Consider the following 15130-nt stretch of genomic DNA (forward strand, 5'->3'; position numbering starts at 1 on the left):
TGCCCTGGTGGGAACCTGGAACAGGGAACTCAACAGGGCAGTAGACATGATTGCTCCTAAGCATCCCTTCTGACCTGCTGCACAAATGACCCCTGGGTATACTGAGGAGCTGCAGGGGCTGAAGTGGTTGGGTAGGTGACTAGAGCACAAATGGAGAGAACTCAGTTCAAATCTGACAGGATTCAACATGTGACCCATTTGAAGGCTTATGCGGTGGCAGTGCACGCAGCGAAAAAGAGGTCTGTGCGCACTGCGGCTGCAGGTTCATGCTCAGTGGAGCTATCCTGCGTTGTGAGGAGTTTGATTTCTTCTCCTTCTACTTCTAATCAGTCCCCGGAGTTGCTCTGCTGTGATGCCTTTAATGGTTTCTCTGCGAATAAGATCTCCTGCATTCGGGTTGACTTGGACTCCACTATTTTTGCAAGGTCTATGGAGGAGGTGTCCAGCAATCCCTCTTGCAGTAATAGATTGGATCAGTTTCAATCTGTGACTCCTGAGGATGTGGACAAGCTGCTTGGGGCAGTGCGGCCTACCACCCATTCTCTGGATCCTTGCCTGACTTGGCTGCTTCTGTCTAGCAGGGAGATTGTTGGAGATGGCCTAGTTAATATCATAAATGCATCGCTGAGGAAGGGTAGGGTGCTCCTCTGTCTGAAGGAGGCAATGATTAGACCACTTTTAAAGAAGCCTTCCCTGGACCCCTTAGTGATGGTCAGTTACAGGCCAATCTCCAGTCTCCCTTGGTTGGGCAAGGTGATTGAGAGGGTGGTGGCCGACCAGCTCCAGGCAGTTTTGGAGGAAAATGATTATCTAGACCAGGCATCCCCAAACTGCAGCCCTCCAGATGTTGCTGAACTACAACTCCCAGCATACCCAGCCACAAAAAATTGTGTCTAGGGATGCTGGGAGTTGTAGTTCAGCAACATCTGGAGGGCCGCAGTTTGGGGATGCCTGATCTAGACCCATTTCAAACTGGCTTTAGAGCTGGCTATGGGGTTGAGACAGCCTTGGTCGGCCTGATGGATTACCTTTACCGGGGAATCGACAGAGGGAGTGTGACTCTGCTGGTTCTTCTGGATCTCTCAGTGGCGTTCAATACCATTGACCATGGTATCCTTCTGGATCGCCTGGGGGAGTTGGGGATAAGGGGCACTGCTTTGCCGTGGTTCCATTCCTATCTTTCAGGTAGATTCCAGATGGTGGAGCTTGGTGACAGTTGTTCCTCAAAACAGGAGCTGTTATGTGGAGTCCCTCAGGGCTCCATTCTGTCAGCAATGCTTTTTAACATCTACATGAAACCGCTCGGTGAGGTCATCAGGAGGTTTGGTGCTGGGTGTTATCAGTATGCTGATGACACCCAAATCTACTTCTCCTTTTCATTTTCAGGAAATCTCATTCTCTAAATGCCTGCCTACAGGCAGTAAAGGACTGGATGAGGGATAACAAATTGAAGCTGAATCCAAGCAAGACAGAGGTGCTCATTGTGGGGGATAATTATCTGAGGGGTGAGTTAGATCTTCCTGTGCTGGATGGGGTTACACTCCCCCAGAAGGAGCATGTGCACAGCTTGGGAGTACTCCTGGACCCAGGCCTCACCCTGGTATCTCAGGTGGAGGCCATGGCCAGGAGTGCTTTCTCTCAGGTTTGACTGATTTGACAGCTGTGCCCATTCCTTGAAAAGGATGATCTCAAAATAGTGGTGCATTAGCTGGTAACCTCCCGGCTTGACTATTGCAATGCGCTCTACGTGGGACTGCCTTTGTACATAGTCTGGAAACTTCAGTTAGTTCAGAATGCGGCAGCCAGACTGGTCTCTGGGGCAACCCGGAGAGATCATATTATGCCTGTTTTGAAACAGTTACACTGGCTGACGATATGTTTCCAGGCAAAATACAAAGTGCTGGTTATTACCTTTAAAGCCCTGAACGGCTTGGGCCTGAGTTATCTTAGAGAGCACATTCTTTTACATGATCCCCACTGCACATTAAGGTCATCTGAGGAGGTCCGTCTCCAGTTACCACCAGTTCATTTGGTGGCGACTCAGAGGCGGGCCTTCTCTGTAGCTGCTCCCAGGCTGTGGAATGCACTCCCAGCAGAAATTCGTAATCTTCATTCCTTACTGACCTTCAAGAGAGCCCTTAAAACCCATCTATTTGTCCTGGCCTTTCAGGGTTTTTAATTTGTTTTAACTGTTTTAATGTTTGCCCTGATTCTCCAGGGTTTTTAGTTGTTTGAATTTTTTAATTGGTTTTATTCTGGTTTTATTCTGTTTAATTGTTAACTGTTTTTACTTGTTTTTATTCTGTTGTAAACTGCCCTGAGCCATTTTGAAAGGGCGGTATATAAATCAATCAATCAAATAAATAAATAAATTGATAGACCTGTCCTCCATGAATTTGTCTAATACCCCTTTAAAGCCATCCAAGCTAGTGGCCATCAGCACACCTTGTGGCAGAGAATTCCATAGATTAATTATTTGCTGTGTGAAAAAATACTTCCTTTTGTTGGTCCTAAAACTGTTGGGCTGTTGGTGAGTAAAAATCAATCAGTATTTCAAGGTATGATTGTTCAGCAAAAACATTTTGCACACTTAAGCCCATGGAAATCATATGTCATGATACATACTTCTACCATGGTTATAGGTGGGAATGAGGATTAAGAAGATAAGTGAATGCAGAAAAGGTGGGTTTTGAGGAGGAATTTGAGGTAAGCACCACATACAAGCATATGAGGCAGCAAGGGGAAATAGGCAGAGGAGCAGGGGACCTTTGATCACTAAAGTAAAGTTTATCAGAAGTCAAAAGTAGGAATTTGATAAGAAAGAAGGGCTGAAAGAGAAATAGGCAAGGCCATGGGTAGCTTTAAAAATAGCTGAAGGAGTTGTGGTGGATTTGGGACAAAATAGCACACCAGTGAAGCAATCAGGCTGTCAGATTGAGGGGAGAATAATTTTGGCAGCAGAATTTGAGATAGAAATGAGAGTACTGAGATATGAGAGAGGTAGGCCAGAGAGGACAAGTCTGGAATAGTCAAGATAGGAGCTGAGTTTTCCAAGGGGAAAAAGAGGAGCATGACTTGGCAATGGATTGCATATGGGGAGCATGAGAGTGTAGAATTAAAGATAAATCAAGGCTGTGTTCCTGAACTACAGGACAAACAATGATGTTGACAACAGAGCAAAATCAGGAAAGCTTGGGAAAAGAGATAAGTGGTTGGGTCTCAGCATGTTGCGTTTGAGATGGTGATGAGACATTGAAGCAGATATATCAGAACGTCAGGGAGAAGTGGAATGAATAGAAGAAGAAAAAGTCACAGATAGGGAAGAAGAACAGGCTACATCAGCAGATAGGCGGCACAGAAAGCTGTAAGAGTTTATGAGGTCACTAAAGAAGAGAGTGTAAAGAAGCAAAAGCAGAACCCTAGAACAGAACAGAACCCTGAGAGACCCCAACAGAGAGCAGGAAAGCAAAGGAAATGCGTCCACTGTGTTTGTTGTTTGAGTGATCTGCTAGAACAGCTCATAAGACAGAACGCAGATCAGACCAAAACCATGAACAAAACCATGAAAACCTAAGGCATGGAGGGGTTCAAGCAGGAGAGGCTGATTAGTTGTGTCAAAGGCAGCAGAGGTCAAGGAGGGGCAAGACAAGAATAGAGATCTTGGGAAATTTGGATGTGAGAATATAATGCTCTTAGCAAGGGAAATTTCAGTGGAGAATGGCAGGGGGAGCCAGGTTTTATGGGGCCAAGAGCAATCAAAGGAGAGCAGGTCTAGACCAGGGCTGCTCAACTTTGGCCCTCCTGCAGATGTTGGCCTACAACTCCCATAATCCTATTGGCCACTATCACTGGGGATTATGGGAGCTGTAGTCCAAAAACTGTTGAGCAGGCCTGGTAGACAGTAGGAATGAGCAGCTTGCTCAAGGAGTTTTGGAAGCAAAAAGAAGCTGTGAGATTGGCCAGGTGTTAGAAGGATAGTATAGTTCAAGGGAGGACTTTCTGAGAATGGGAGAGGTGGTGGTGTGTTGAATTCAGTAAAGAGGAAGCTTGATGACATGAGGGAGGAGCAATCAGGAATTGGGAGGAAACAGGGGAAAGCAGAGAGTTCTGTAACTTTAGTATCCAGAAATGCTGCGGAATGAGAAAGCGGTTTTGGGAAGAGAAGAGAGGAATGCTGAGGAGAGACAGTGAGGCTATTCCCATGATCCATGGAAAGCAGCCTAAGGGAGTTTAGCCCACTTTCCGTGGATCGTGGAAACCACTGGGCTCGCAAGTGAGCCCAGTGAGCCCAAGGCGTCTAGCTCCCTCCCCTTAAATGAGGTTAACAGAGTGAGCACTCCATTAACCACATTTCGTTGCTCATGTGTTGCTGCGGCACGTGGCAAGACATGAGTAGAACCCCAACCGGGAGATCGCAAGCAGCCTTCTGGGCTCAGGGGTCTCTCCAGGATGCCCTGCACACTTGCATGGGGCATCCTGGAACTTCTAGGCAACGCATGGCCCCACAGTACCCACAGCCCCGCCGACTCCATGATGGAGCCGGCCACTGTGTGGGTGGCCGATCCGGCTGCCCAGCTATGAGCAGCTGCTCATCTGTGGGGAGAGCGGGCTTAGCCCACTCTCCCCACAGACCCAGAAGGAGTTCTTCTCACGGAACCTGAGAAGAGCTTCAGTGTTTGCAGAAGTAGAGAAATTGTGGAAGACTTAATCAATGAAGAAGGTGGCAAGGGCTTGAGCAGAAAGTGAGGGAAGGGAAGGATGGAGGGAAGGCTTCAGTCAAGAAAAAGCTCCAGGGATTGTTGTAATGGGAATGGGTTAAAATGTTTCTTAACCAGATAAACAGCAGAAGAGAGAGGAAAGAGCATGAATTTAGAGTGAGCAAAGTCAGCCAAGTCTTCAGATTTCCTCCAAAGGTGCTCAGCAGCCCAAGAATATTAGCTGATAATAAATTGAGGGAGCAAGCAAAGGCTGGGGATTAGTGGGGCCAACAGCTCAGTGATATAGTAATGGCAAACAAGTCAAAAGCTGAAGACAGGAAAGAGCTGAAATAGAAGGGTGCAGACCCTGCAGAATTACACAGAATCTGCTATGGATTGTGGCCAGTATGTCTTTCCTTTGCTTTACTCCCCCTCCCCTTTTAATTTTCACATTAGCATCTGGAAATCTGCCTGGTCTTGATTCATATATGATTTTGGTGTTTATTATTCAGTGATGTGATGGTATTTTTAACTGATTACTCTATGGATATAAAATATTTTATGGTATGTTACAAACTATGCAGAACACATAAGCCAAAAATTCAATTACACTATGCAAAAGATAAATGGAAGGCAAAAGAAGCTAAAAATATTCAGCCCTTATGTTAGGTAAGCTGATGGTACTTGTTGAAATCCAATATTCTTCAGAATTAGTGAGCAAAAATTAAATCTTTTTTCACCTCCAAAAGACTTGGAGAAAATATAACCTTGGAAGTGGACCCAGTCTCATGGAGAGAGAGAGATTAGAAAGGAGGGAATAGGATATTTCCCTAAGGAGGTATAAACAAAATAAAACTCTTAAACCAGAGACTAGATAGGAAAAATTGAATAAGAAAGTGACAATTAATTTCTTCTCTTTTACACATTTTTTCAAGGATTTTCTCCAAATGCGAAGCATTAAACCTTTTCAACATTTACTTCCATGAGCTTCTCTGTACATAACAGAATGATGTCATATTACTGAAAATGTGAGACTAGGTCCAAATTGGCAGCAATTTTCAAACAAGTTAGATTGAATCCATACAACTATTTAAGGGAGGGAAATCTCTTTCCACTGGCATTTGGAAGGTGGTAACATCTGACAAATCCATTAATGCCTGAGAGGAACAGATAATGCAGGTTTAACATTTCTCTGTGCTGGGGGCATATTTTGCATTTTTGGACTTAGATGAAATAGTTTACCCCTCTATGAGACTAGTCCACAGAAGGGTCATTAATGCTGTTTTTTTCCTTTTGGAGGTACAAACCAATTGTTCACCGCCCACATTGGCTGAGTCTCCTCCAACCTTAAATGTGTTCTATTTAATTAAGTATTCATTATGCATTATTTGAGATTTAATAGGAAATGGCTTCAGTTCAAGCTGTTCTAAAGCTCAACTGTTGTCTTAGTGACTAGAAGACTTACACTTCTGTGAGTGCCTAATGCAGTGAAGGGATGACAGTTAAACTCAACACATCTGGTCAGACAGTCTTATAGCCGAGCCTTGTCTCCAGGAAAGCAACAACCTCCTGCAAAAAGAGACTGGGAATGCATTAAAGTGACATGCTGAGAGAAGCAGCACACGAAAATAAAACGCACACAAAATGAAAGTCATTTCAAGTTCTATCGCAGAGTCAACTCACAAGGAAGCTTTGGGAAACATTTCCTCGACCTTCACAGTCCTTTTGAGGACAGTGCGACTCGGCTGAATGCAAGACATTGTTTGGTTTGTGCTGGGAAAAGACTAGAAGAGAACCCTCGTTTTTAAGCCAGTTGATTCAGCTCCCTAATAAGCATTATCTGTGCGCCTAGCAGCCTGGCTCTGCTGCACTATCAACTCCACTATATATGTCTGTAATATGAGAGAAGATTTATCAGAAATATCCTCTTGAGCATTTAAAAAAGCTGTAAGATAAATAAGAGGTATTTGTTAAGGCACAGTACTTTTTGGAGGGGAGAGGCCAGATGAGACCTTACCATATAAACCTACAAACATCCCAAATAGATGAATTTAGTGTGGACTAAATAGTTCTGGGTGTAGCTATAATTGAGTGGATGAGTTCAAAAACCCGGGGACCCCAGCTCCTGAGGGGCCCCCAGCTTCACACACACACACCCCACACACACTCATGTACTTCATTATCTCATGAGAACACACACTCATGTACTTCATTATCTCATGAGATCCCAGACATGTAGCAATCTTGTGGGAGGCCAAGCAATTGGGCTTAGCATCCTGTGAGATTTGCTGTGGCTGCTGGAAATTATTTAAAGTCCTAACTAAAGTCATGAGCAAGGCAATGGCACTGGCTAGATTGGAGGGAAACTCAGTGGAAGGCTTAGAAGAGAAGGAAGATGAGGAAAGGGAGTGCCAGAACCTCTCCACTGTCCATGAAAGACCCCACCCAAAGTTCTGAGGAATCGATAGAAACAGGGGGCAATCTTTACTCCAGGCACTTAGGGGGCTGGATCCTTTCCTGGACTCACATTTAGGTCTGACGGTTCAGAGGGTGGCAGGTTAATCAGGCTGTTGGGTACTTCCAGTTGAATACGCACCACACAAATTATTGTTTTTAGAGGTTGTGCCTTTATTAGGGCAAAGGGGCTGACTGACAGTGGCTGCCACTACATGCCACAGCACCAGTACCTTCTCCATTCCATTTCAATTATCTAATCATGTGTCAAAGCATGTGGAAAGTACGGAATTTGCCATTTGTAAATATTTGGGTAAAAAGTGGCACATTAGGACAGAATGGTGAGGAATATTTTCAGAAGCTAATAATAGTTCCTGTGATTGGGCTTTCCTAACACTGCAGTGGAGTATAGGCAGTGGGTCATGACCCAGGTCAAGTAGGGTCCCACTGCGCATGGACAGTGGCCTCCAAAATGGCCACCATGCCAGGGATTAGGCCCGGAAAGGGCTGAAGACCACCCGAATTGGGTGATTTTGGCATAAAGGAAGGTCAGCGGGGGAGGGCGAGCCTCTGTGGACCGCCCACCACCTCAAAGTCCCCTGGAGGGGGATCCAGATGAATACTATCTAAATGTCTTATTGTCTAATTTTAATTCTATGTTTACTAATTCAGTGGCTAAATACTGTTATATTGTGTGTTATACACACACTCTCTTGTTTATGATTCTGTTTCTGGTCAATGACTGAAATAAAGTGACTGACTGACTGAAAATTGTTTTTTGAAAAAAGTTCGACGAATCCCCAAACAGGGTGGGTGGGGGTGGTTTGGTTCGGGGTCAAGCCGAACCAGGGGTGGTTCAGCTCGACCCTGAACCTTCAAACTGAGCCACTTCAATATCAAACCAGTTCAGATTTCAACCTGTTTGCACACCTCTACCAGGTAACGGGTCCCAGAACCATCTATTAGAATGACTGTGTATGAGATCTGCTTTAGATGCTGTAAGCAGCTGGGCAGCTATGTCGTGGCATAAACTCTACTGAAACATCCCTTCTCTCACCCACCCACCCACCCTCCCACCACCCCTCCTTCCCATTTCTCAGTGAGTCTTCTTTGCTTCTCCCCCAAGATCCCTTTCCCATCTGGAAGAGCCCCTTGCCATCCCAGGGTATCACTATTTTTCCATGTTAGGAATTCCAGGAAAATCACTGCTATAAGGAGTGGCAGGAAAGAGTTAATGTGTCTTTTGCCTGCCAAGGGCAGGCAATCGATACCTAGAGAAGACACAATCGCACAGAGCACGCCGCCTCTCACACTGTGGCCCATAATTGCTAGGTGACTGACACGCTGACCCAACACCCACAGCCTGGCAATGCGAGCAGAATGGATATTGCTGGGATGGAGCTTTGGTGGACTAGGAAGAGGAAGGGTTTATTCTGGCTCGGAACTGGAGGTAACGAAACTGGAGTTGCTCAATGGTCTGTGGCCACTGGGTTCAGAAATTAACCACAGGTTTGTTTAATTGAGATTTGGTGCTACGTCTGAATTGGGCCATAGAAAGATGCTGCAATAGAAAACAAGGTATTTAAGTATACAGTGGTTATTACTGTTTGGCTAAATATAATTTGAAAGAAGTGCAAGTAGAGAAATATGTTCTTACTCCAATCTGTTGGCTGAAGGATTGTGAAGGCAACAACATTTACTGAGGGATTTATCTCTGAAAAGTTCTTCACCCCAATAGGATTAGTAAGGCAATATTTCTTGTTTTGCTACACTGCAGCTTTATTTTTTTTATGTATAATAATTCAGGATTTCTAGGCCATGGTTTCCAAGTGATATTAAAAGAAACATGCCTATTTAAACACTATTTCAGTTGATGTAGTGCTAACAGTATTATAGCGTAGACAGGATGCCAGCTGCAGATATGGTTTCAATTCTGCATTGTCCTTCTCAGCTGGGAACAAATCCAATCAATAGTGTGCTGAAAATAGTGCTGGCGTTTGGTGGGCTGTCTATGTGAGAAGTCCCATAGCTGCTAACATGCTTTCTTCACTGGACTGGGGTTAGTGGAACTAATTACAATCCCGTTCATTTCTTTTTTGCCTGGACAAGGCTTAGGTGATCAGCCAGACATAGAAGCTATTCAGATGAGCAGAAAACAGGGTTACCTCCTGAAAGCAGATAGAATTCTATTTTTACCTCATAGCAAACAGACGGGCACATGTTGCAAATCTGGCAGGGAGTGTGAGTGACAGACGATTAACTTTTTCAGGTTCTCTCCAGCCATTGCTAGCATTGTTGGTCCTCCAGCCCCGCCCATGGCAACAGCAGTCATGAGTGGACAGAGCAAGCATGTGACCCAAGGAGACCAGAGGGCTCCAAGCTGCAGTCCCTCTTTGCTGCTCCCTGATGGGTAACCTCAGTTAACCCTTTCCTGGCAATTACAGCACTGTCAAAGGAATTGAACTCCGTCCTGATGCCCAAAAGGAGAGAGAAGACTAGAGCAGCTGCAGCTGCCAACCAGCCCCAAAGGAAGAATCACACACACCCCCAACACACTCCTCAGATCCAGGAGGGACACAGCAGATGCCCCATGGAGCAATTGCCAGATGCCGATGAGAGCAATTGCAAGATGCCCCCATAAGTAGCCCAGGCACAAGGCACACTCCGTACACCACAGCATGGTTTGGGAAGGCAGAAGGGGGAACCTTCCCCTCACCTGCTCACCCTCCCCACAGCTATGGCTGTGGCCTCCATGGCACTCCACCCCCCCCCCCCCCACTGTATAGTGTGTGTAGAAGGTAAAAGGGAGAACCCCACCCCACCCCACTGCCACCATAGCCAAGTGGTGACTCTGCCTCCCCATCAATCCGCCACTGCCACCCCTTGCTAGCCTCTCTGGGTGTAGGAGAGTGGGCATGTGGGGGAGTGTGTCCCCATCACCAACCTGCCTTGATGCTGCCACTTGCCACTCTTCCAGTGCCAGCAGGGTGGGAGAGTGAGTGGCAAAGTGTTGCCCACACCTGCACACCCTCATTGGCACTGCTACCCTCTGCATCTTGATGATGGTGCAAGGGTGGTCGGGTGGGTGCAGTGTCACACCGAGGCAAATTGGGCACCTGAGCAGTGTACTACATACTCAAGTTCCTCCTCACAACAATCCTGTGAAGTAGGCTAGGCTGAGAGAGAAGTGACTGGCCCAGAGTCACCCAGCAAGTCTCATGGCTGAATGGGAATTTGAAATTGGGTCTCCCTGGTCCTAGTCCAGCACTTTAACCACTACACCACGCTGCAGGCAAGGGCAGCTGCAAGCAAGGCCAGGGACACTCCTGCTCTTGTCCAGTGACTTGCAGGGGACAGGAAGGAGCACAAAAATCCCCATTCAGCCATGATACTTGCTGGGTGACTCTGGGCCAGTCACTTCACTCTCAGCCTCACCTACTCTACTGGGTTGTTGTGAGGAGGAACTTGAGTATGTAGTACACTGCTCTGTGCTCCTTGGAAGAAGAATGGGATATTCTATATTATTAATTCTTCTAGACAGGCCATGCACCCTGTGGGGTGGCTGGAAAGCAGTTTGACAGTTGGATCGGGGGTGCTGTGAAGCGGCAGGGAGCTCAGAGGCTGTCAGGTAAGCAGGCAACAGTCCCTGGCAGTGGCAGGGGGAAGCAAGGACTGCAAGACAGAGATAGAAAGATGGAGGACAGAGAGCACGAGCACGAGACTTGCGGGGAGGGAGACTTGCGGGGGAGGTGAGCGGGGGTGGCGAGACCGAGCGAAAGCATTGCGGGAGTGGCGAGAGACTTGCGGGGGGAGAGCGGGGGTGGCGAAAGCATTGTGGGGGTGCAATGCCACATGCTCAGTGCAAGACCACACAGATGCTCTGTGCAGGGTCAGCTAGTAAAATGTAAAATGAATGAATAGTATGACGTGTCTGTGCAACTATTCCCCTTAGGGGATAGGGCTGCTATAGGAAGAAGGGTTTGAGCTCCCTGCCTGGCATCTCCAGGTCGGGCTGAGCGGAAATCCTGCCTGAGAGCCTCAGGAAGCCACTGCCAGTCTGTGTCAACAGGACTAAGACAGTACTAAGCTGGATGGACTAATGGTCTGACTCAGTGGAAGGCAGCTTCCTATGTTCATATTTTCCCTTGGGCTCATTTGCAAGGTGCCTGCCACTTTAAGGAAGCTCAGTGCTGTTTGCTAGACAGGCTTTCCCCAAGCAAACTTCTGCTGTGCTTTGCAGCCCACTCTGTCATCCAGGCTCTATGGTATCCCGGGAGAGGGAGCCTCAAGCAGCGTCCCACAGTGTTCCATGGCTCCACATGGGCACTGGGAGGGGGTAGGCAACCTCCCCTGCTTGCTGAACCTGGTTTTAGAGGAGGGGCTGGGAACTGGGTGACCCTCTTTTGACCGAGCCCTGTTTGGGAGTTTGCTGAGGTTCCACACGGTAGTGCTAACCCCGCCTTCAGACCTCAAGCCCTGTTTTTGCTGGTCGTGAGAATAGCTTCACAGAGTGGAACATTCAATAGTCCCTTATGTAGTCTCTCTGCTTTCTTCCAATTAACTATGAGCACCCAGTGTGATAAAAAAGAAGTTAATAAGGACATAAAATGCTCTGGGCTATCAGCATGCAGGATGTTTTAAAGTGCTTCAGTTTCCTTACATGATCTTCTTCAAAAGGAACACCCTTATACCAGTGGTTCCCAACCCTGGGCCCCCTGGCGTTGTTTGATTACAACTCCCACCCAACTGGGGATGCTGGGATTTGTAGTACAACAAAATCTGGGGATGTTGGGAACCCCTGCCTTATATCTATAGTAGCATTTTTCCCCAAACCCTCAATGACATGCCACGTCAAATATGTACAGAAAATATACATGATGCCTACACATCCCAACCTTTAACTACCACTTCCATGCTGGGATATGCTAGATCTTCCATTGATAAATAAACCACATTTAATATATGGTTTTAACCAAGATGTGTGGCAGTTCAAGTGCTTCCCCCCCCCTGCTGTGCTGGAGAAAAGACAACTGGATTAGATGAATTATATGAAATAATGAGTATTTTAGTACTGCATGATCCATGAAGCATGGATCACTGGAGGCCAGGACTTGTTTCCCCAGGCTTCTGGAATCCCACAAAGCACTGCACGATGAGCATGGTACATTGGGGGATTCCCCCAAGAGTCAGGCACTCTAGGCACCCAACTCTGTGTATGCTTGGGCTGCATGCAGAGCAATGATGACTTGCCTATGGCCACCTTGTGAGTTCAAGGCAGAGAATATTTGAGCCAAGGAATTTCTGATTCACAATGCACTTTCTTAGCCACAACACTACATTTGTTCTCCATTGGACTCCACATAGCTCTGTTTTGGCTTCCTCTTTTAATCTTCTCCAGCTCACACTAGCCTGCCTTACCGGTAGTTTGTATTCTCTCTTCCCGTGAGCTCTCAAATAGTTATCTATTATTTATTACTTATAAATGGGCTTGGATATCATGTGAACACCAAAAATCACAATTGAATCTTAGAAACTGAGTCTTGGGGCCAGTTGGTATAATTGACTCATTTGAAAATCACTCTTAAGAAACAAGAAAGGAATTGTGTGTTTATTTAGATAGCTGTAGAAATACTGTTGCTCTATTTTGCATCTGCCTGTCTGCTCACCCTGCTGTAATCCTAGTACAGGAACCAGGAGCCCTTTGCCACCAACAGCCTGCACTTGTATGTTAAAATCAAAAATCAAAAATCTCTGTATTACACACCCACTTACATCCCTGCGCGCACACACCCCTTGTGGGGTGCAAAAAACTGTATACTCTGTGGGGTATATTTATAAAAATACAATAGCCATCATATTGCACCTAGACCAATGAAGACATGAGTCATGAATTGGTAGTAAAGGGGACACAACTTTATTAATGAAAAATAATTGGAAGAAATGAGGATTGGCTCTCCACTCCCTACAGTGTGGTAACTAGAGGCTTGCCACCAAAAATGCAAGCCCAAGCCTAAAATGTCATGGGAGACTCACTTTGGTGCCAGGCAGCCTCGTTGCCCTATGGCTGAAGCTACCCTTCTTAGGTGACCTAATATCAGGCATCTGCAACAGGCATCACCCCACTGCTCAAGCCGTAAAGCCTTTCAAGTTGGTGATGCCCCAGCAGTCTAGAAGAGAGCTGGTCTTGTGGTAGCAAGCATGACTTGTTCCCTTAGCTAAGCAGGGTCCACTGTGGTTGCATATGAATGGGAGACTAGAAGTGTGAGCACTATAAGATATTCCCCTCAGGGGATGAAGCTGCTCTGGGAAGAGCAGAAGGTTCCAAGTTCCCTCCCAGGCTTCTCCAAGATAGGACTGAGAGAGATTCCTGTCTGCAACCTTGGAGAAGCCACTGCCAGTCTGTGAAGACAATACTGAGCTAGACAGACCAATGGTCTGACTCAGTATATGGCAGCTTCCTATGTTCCTAAGCCCAAGCCAGAGCTCCCTGAGCCTCTTTATGCCAAATCCGTACATGAAGGTGTACTGTACCTGCCATTATGTCCAGGAAACAGCCCAACAGACTAAGAGTATAGTATAAGGCAGGCGAAAAAAGGCTCCTGCCAAAAGCCAATCAGGTGGGGGCCCCAGTAAAATTCCTATCCAACCCCCAATAGGATGACCAGCAGAGCCCACACTATACCCAGAGACTGGCGAGAGGGGGTGGTTTCCCAGCTCAGACTACCGGACAGGAAGGCAGGAACTGCAACATTCACCTAAGTTCTGCCTTTCCACATACTGGAAGCAAATCAAGTCCCATGCCTAATGTTCCATTAGAAGAGGCTGGGGCAAATGAACCACACTATGGATGAGCCACACGGAATAGCTAGATTTCGGAAACATAAACAAGATCATCTATAAAGCTGTAGCGGATTAACAGCCTTGGTCTCTGAGCAAGCCCATGTGTGGGGAAGAAAAATGCTGAATCATCCACTCTGCACTTCCCTAGCAAGGCTTTTCCCGAAACTTTCCTGTACTTCTAGTAGTTTCAAAAATGGCTGCCACCACCACCCTTCTTTATCTCAGAGTTTGACCCTCCCTGGGCTTGGGGTGGAAATCCCAGGGAAACTCTCCTTCTTTTGCTATGGAAAAAATACTAAAAAATTATTCCACGTGTAAGGCTCCACATGGTGAGAAAACTGGTAGATTGCTGATCGTCTAAGACATGTGTGCACCAGAATGTGACCCCCTTCCAGGACCCACCCACCCCTTCTTGAGTCAAGGCTGGTAAGAACAAAAATAAAGAAAAAGTTCTATTCAAATGCTGCAGACGCCTTCAGTCTGAGGCTCCCTCAGGTTCTAGTTACAGGTAAAAATACTCAGTGGTTACAAGAATACTTCAAAAAACAACCCAGTTGCAAGGAACACGGATGTAGGAAAATACAAAAGCCTACAGAGTCTTTTGCAACACCCTGGATAGATGGGCACAGGCTAGTATTTCTTAGCTTAGTTACGTTGCAGGTAAACAATCCAAGAACAGTTTTAGGGATATATAAAGCACATGGAAGAAAACAAAAGTCCAAGCCTGACTAAATGAACTTTTCCCTAGACTACTTCCCAAAGCCAAAAGACCTGGCTTCCTTTTCTTCTTGAACTCACCAATCCTGGATGAGAATTCAGGTTTCTTGCCCTACTGTCTTTCAAGGAGGTGCCAAAACATTTTCCTGCAGCCAGACCTCATGGCCACATGTGTTCCTCACTGCACTCCCAGCCAGCTTCTTCTAAAAAGGAACCTTCTCTTCCTTCTCATGGATCTGTAGGTCCAACCGACCTGGTGTCCTGGTTGGCTGATCCCTGGAGTTCACCAGCCTGTCAGTTGGGAAAAGGTTCACTTTTGGTTAACTCCTTAGGGAGGAGGAGTGGCTGGTCACTACAGAAGCTTTAACAAAAATATAGTGCATATTATATATGTTAGGGATGTGTGAATCGATTCGGGTACA

At 46.4% G+C, this 15130-nt stretch overlaps 1 long non-coding RNA gene across 1 annotated transcript in view; it reads right to left on the bottom strand.

The window, feature by feature from the left end:
• The window catches only part of LOC128331474 (uncharacterized), a 38317-nt gene extending 23326 nt beyond the window's left edge, over positions 1-14991 (bottom strand). Inside the window, exon 1 of the long non-coding RNA XR_008310319.1 lies at positions 14790-14991. This is a non-coding gene — a long non-coding RNA (uncharacterized LOC128331474). The remainder of the gene's footprint in view (positions 1-14789) is intronic.
• Positions 14992-15130: the final 139 nt, after the last annotated feature.

Source organism: Hemicordylus capensis, chromosome 6, assembly GCF_027244095.1.
Source record: "Hemicordylus capensis ecotype Gifberg chromosome 6, rHemCap1.1.pri, whole genome shotgun sequence".
Lineage (NCBI taxonomy): Eukaryota > Metazoa > Chordata > Lepidosauria > Squamata > Cordylidae > Hemicordylus > Hemicordylus capensis.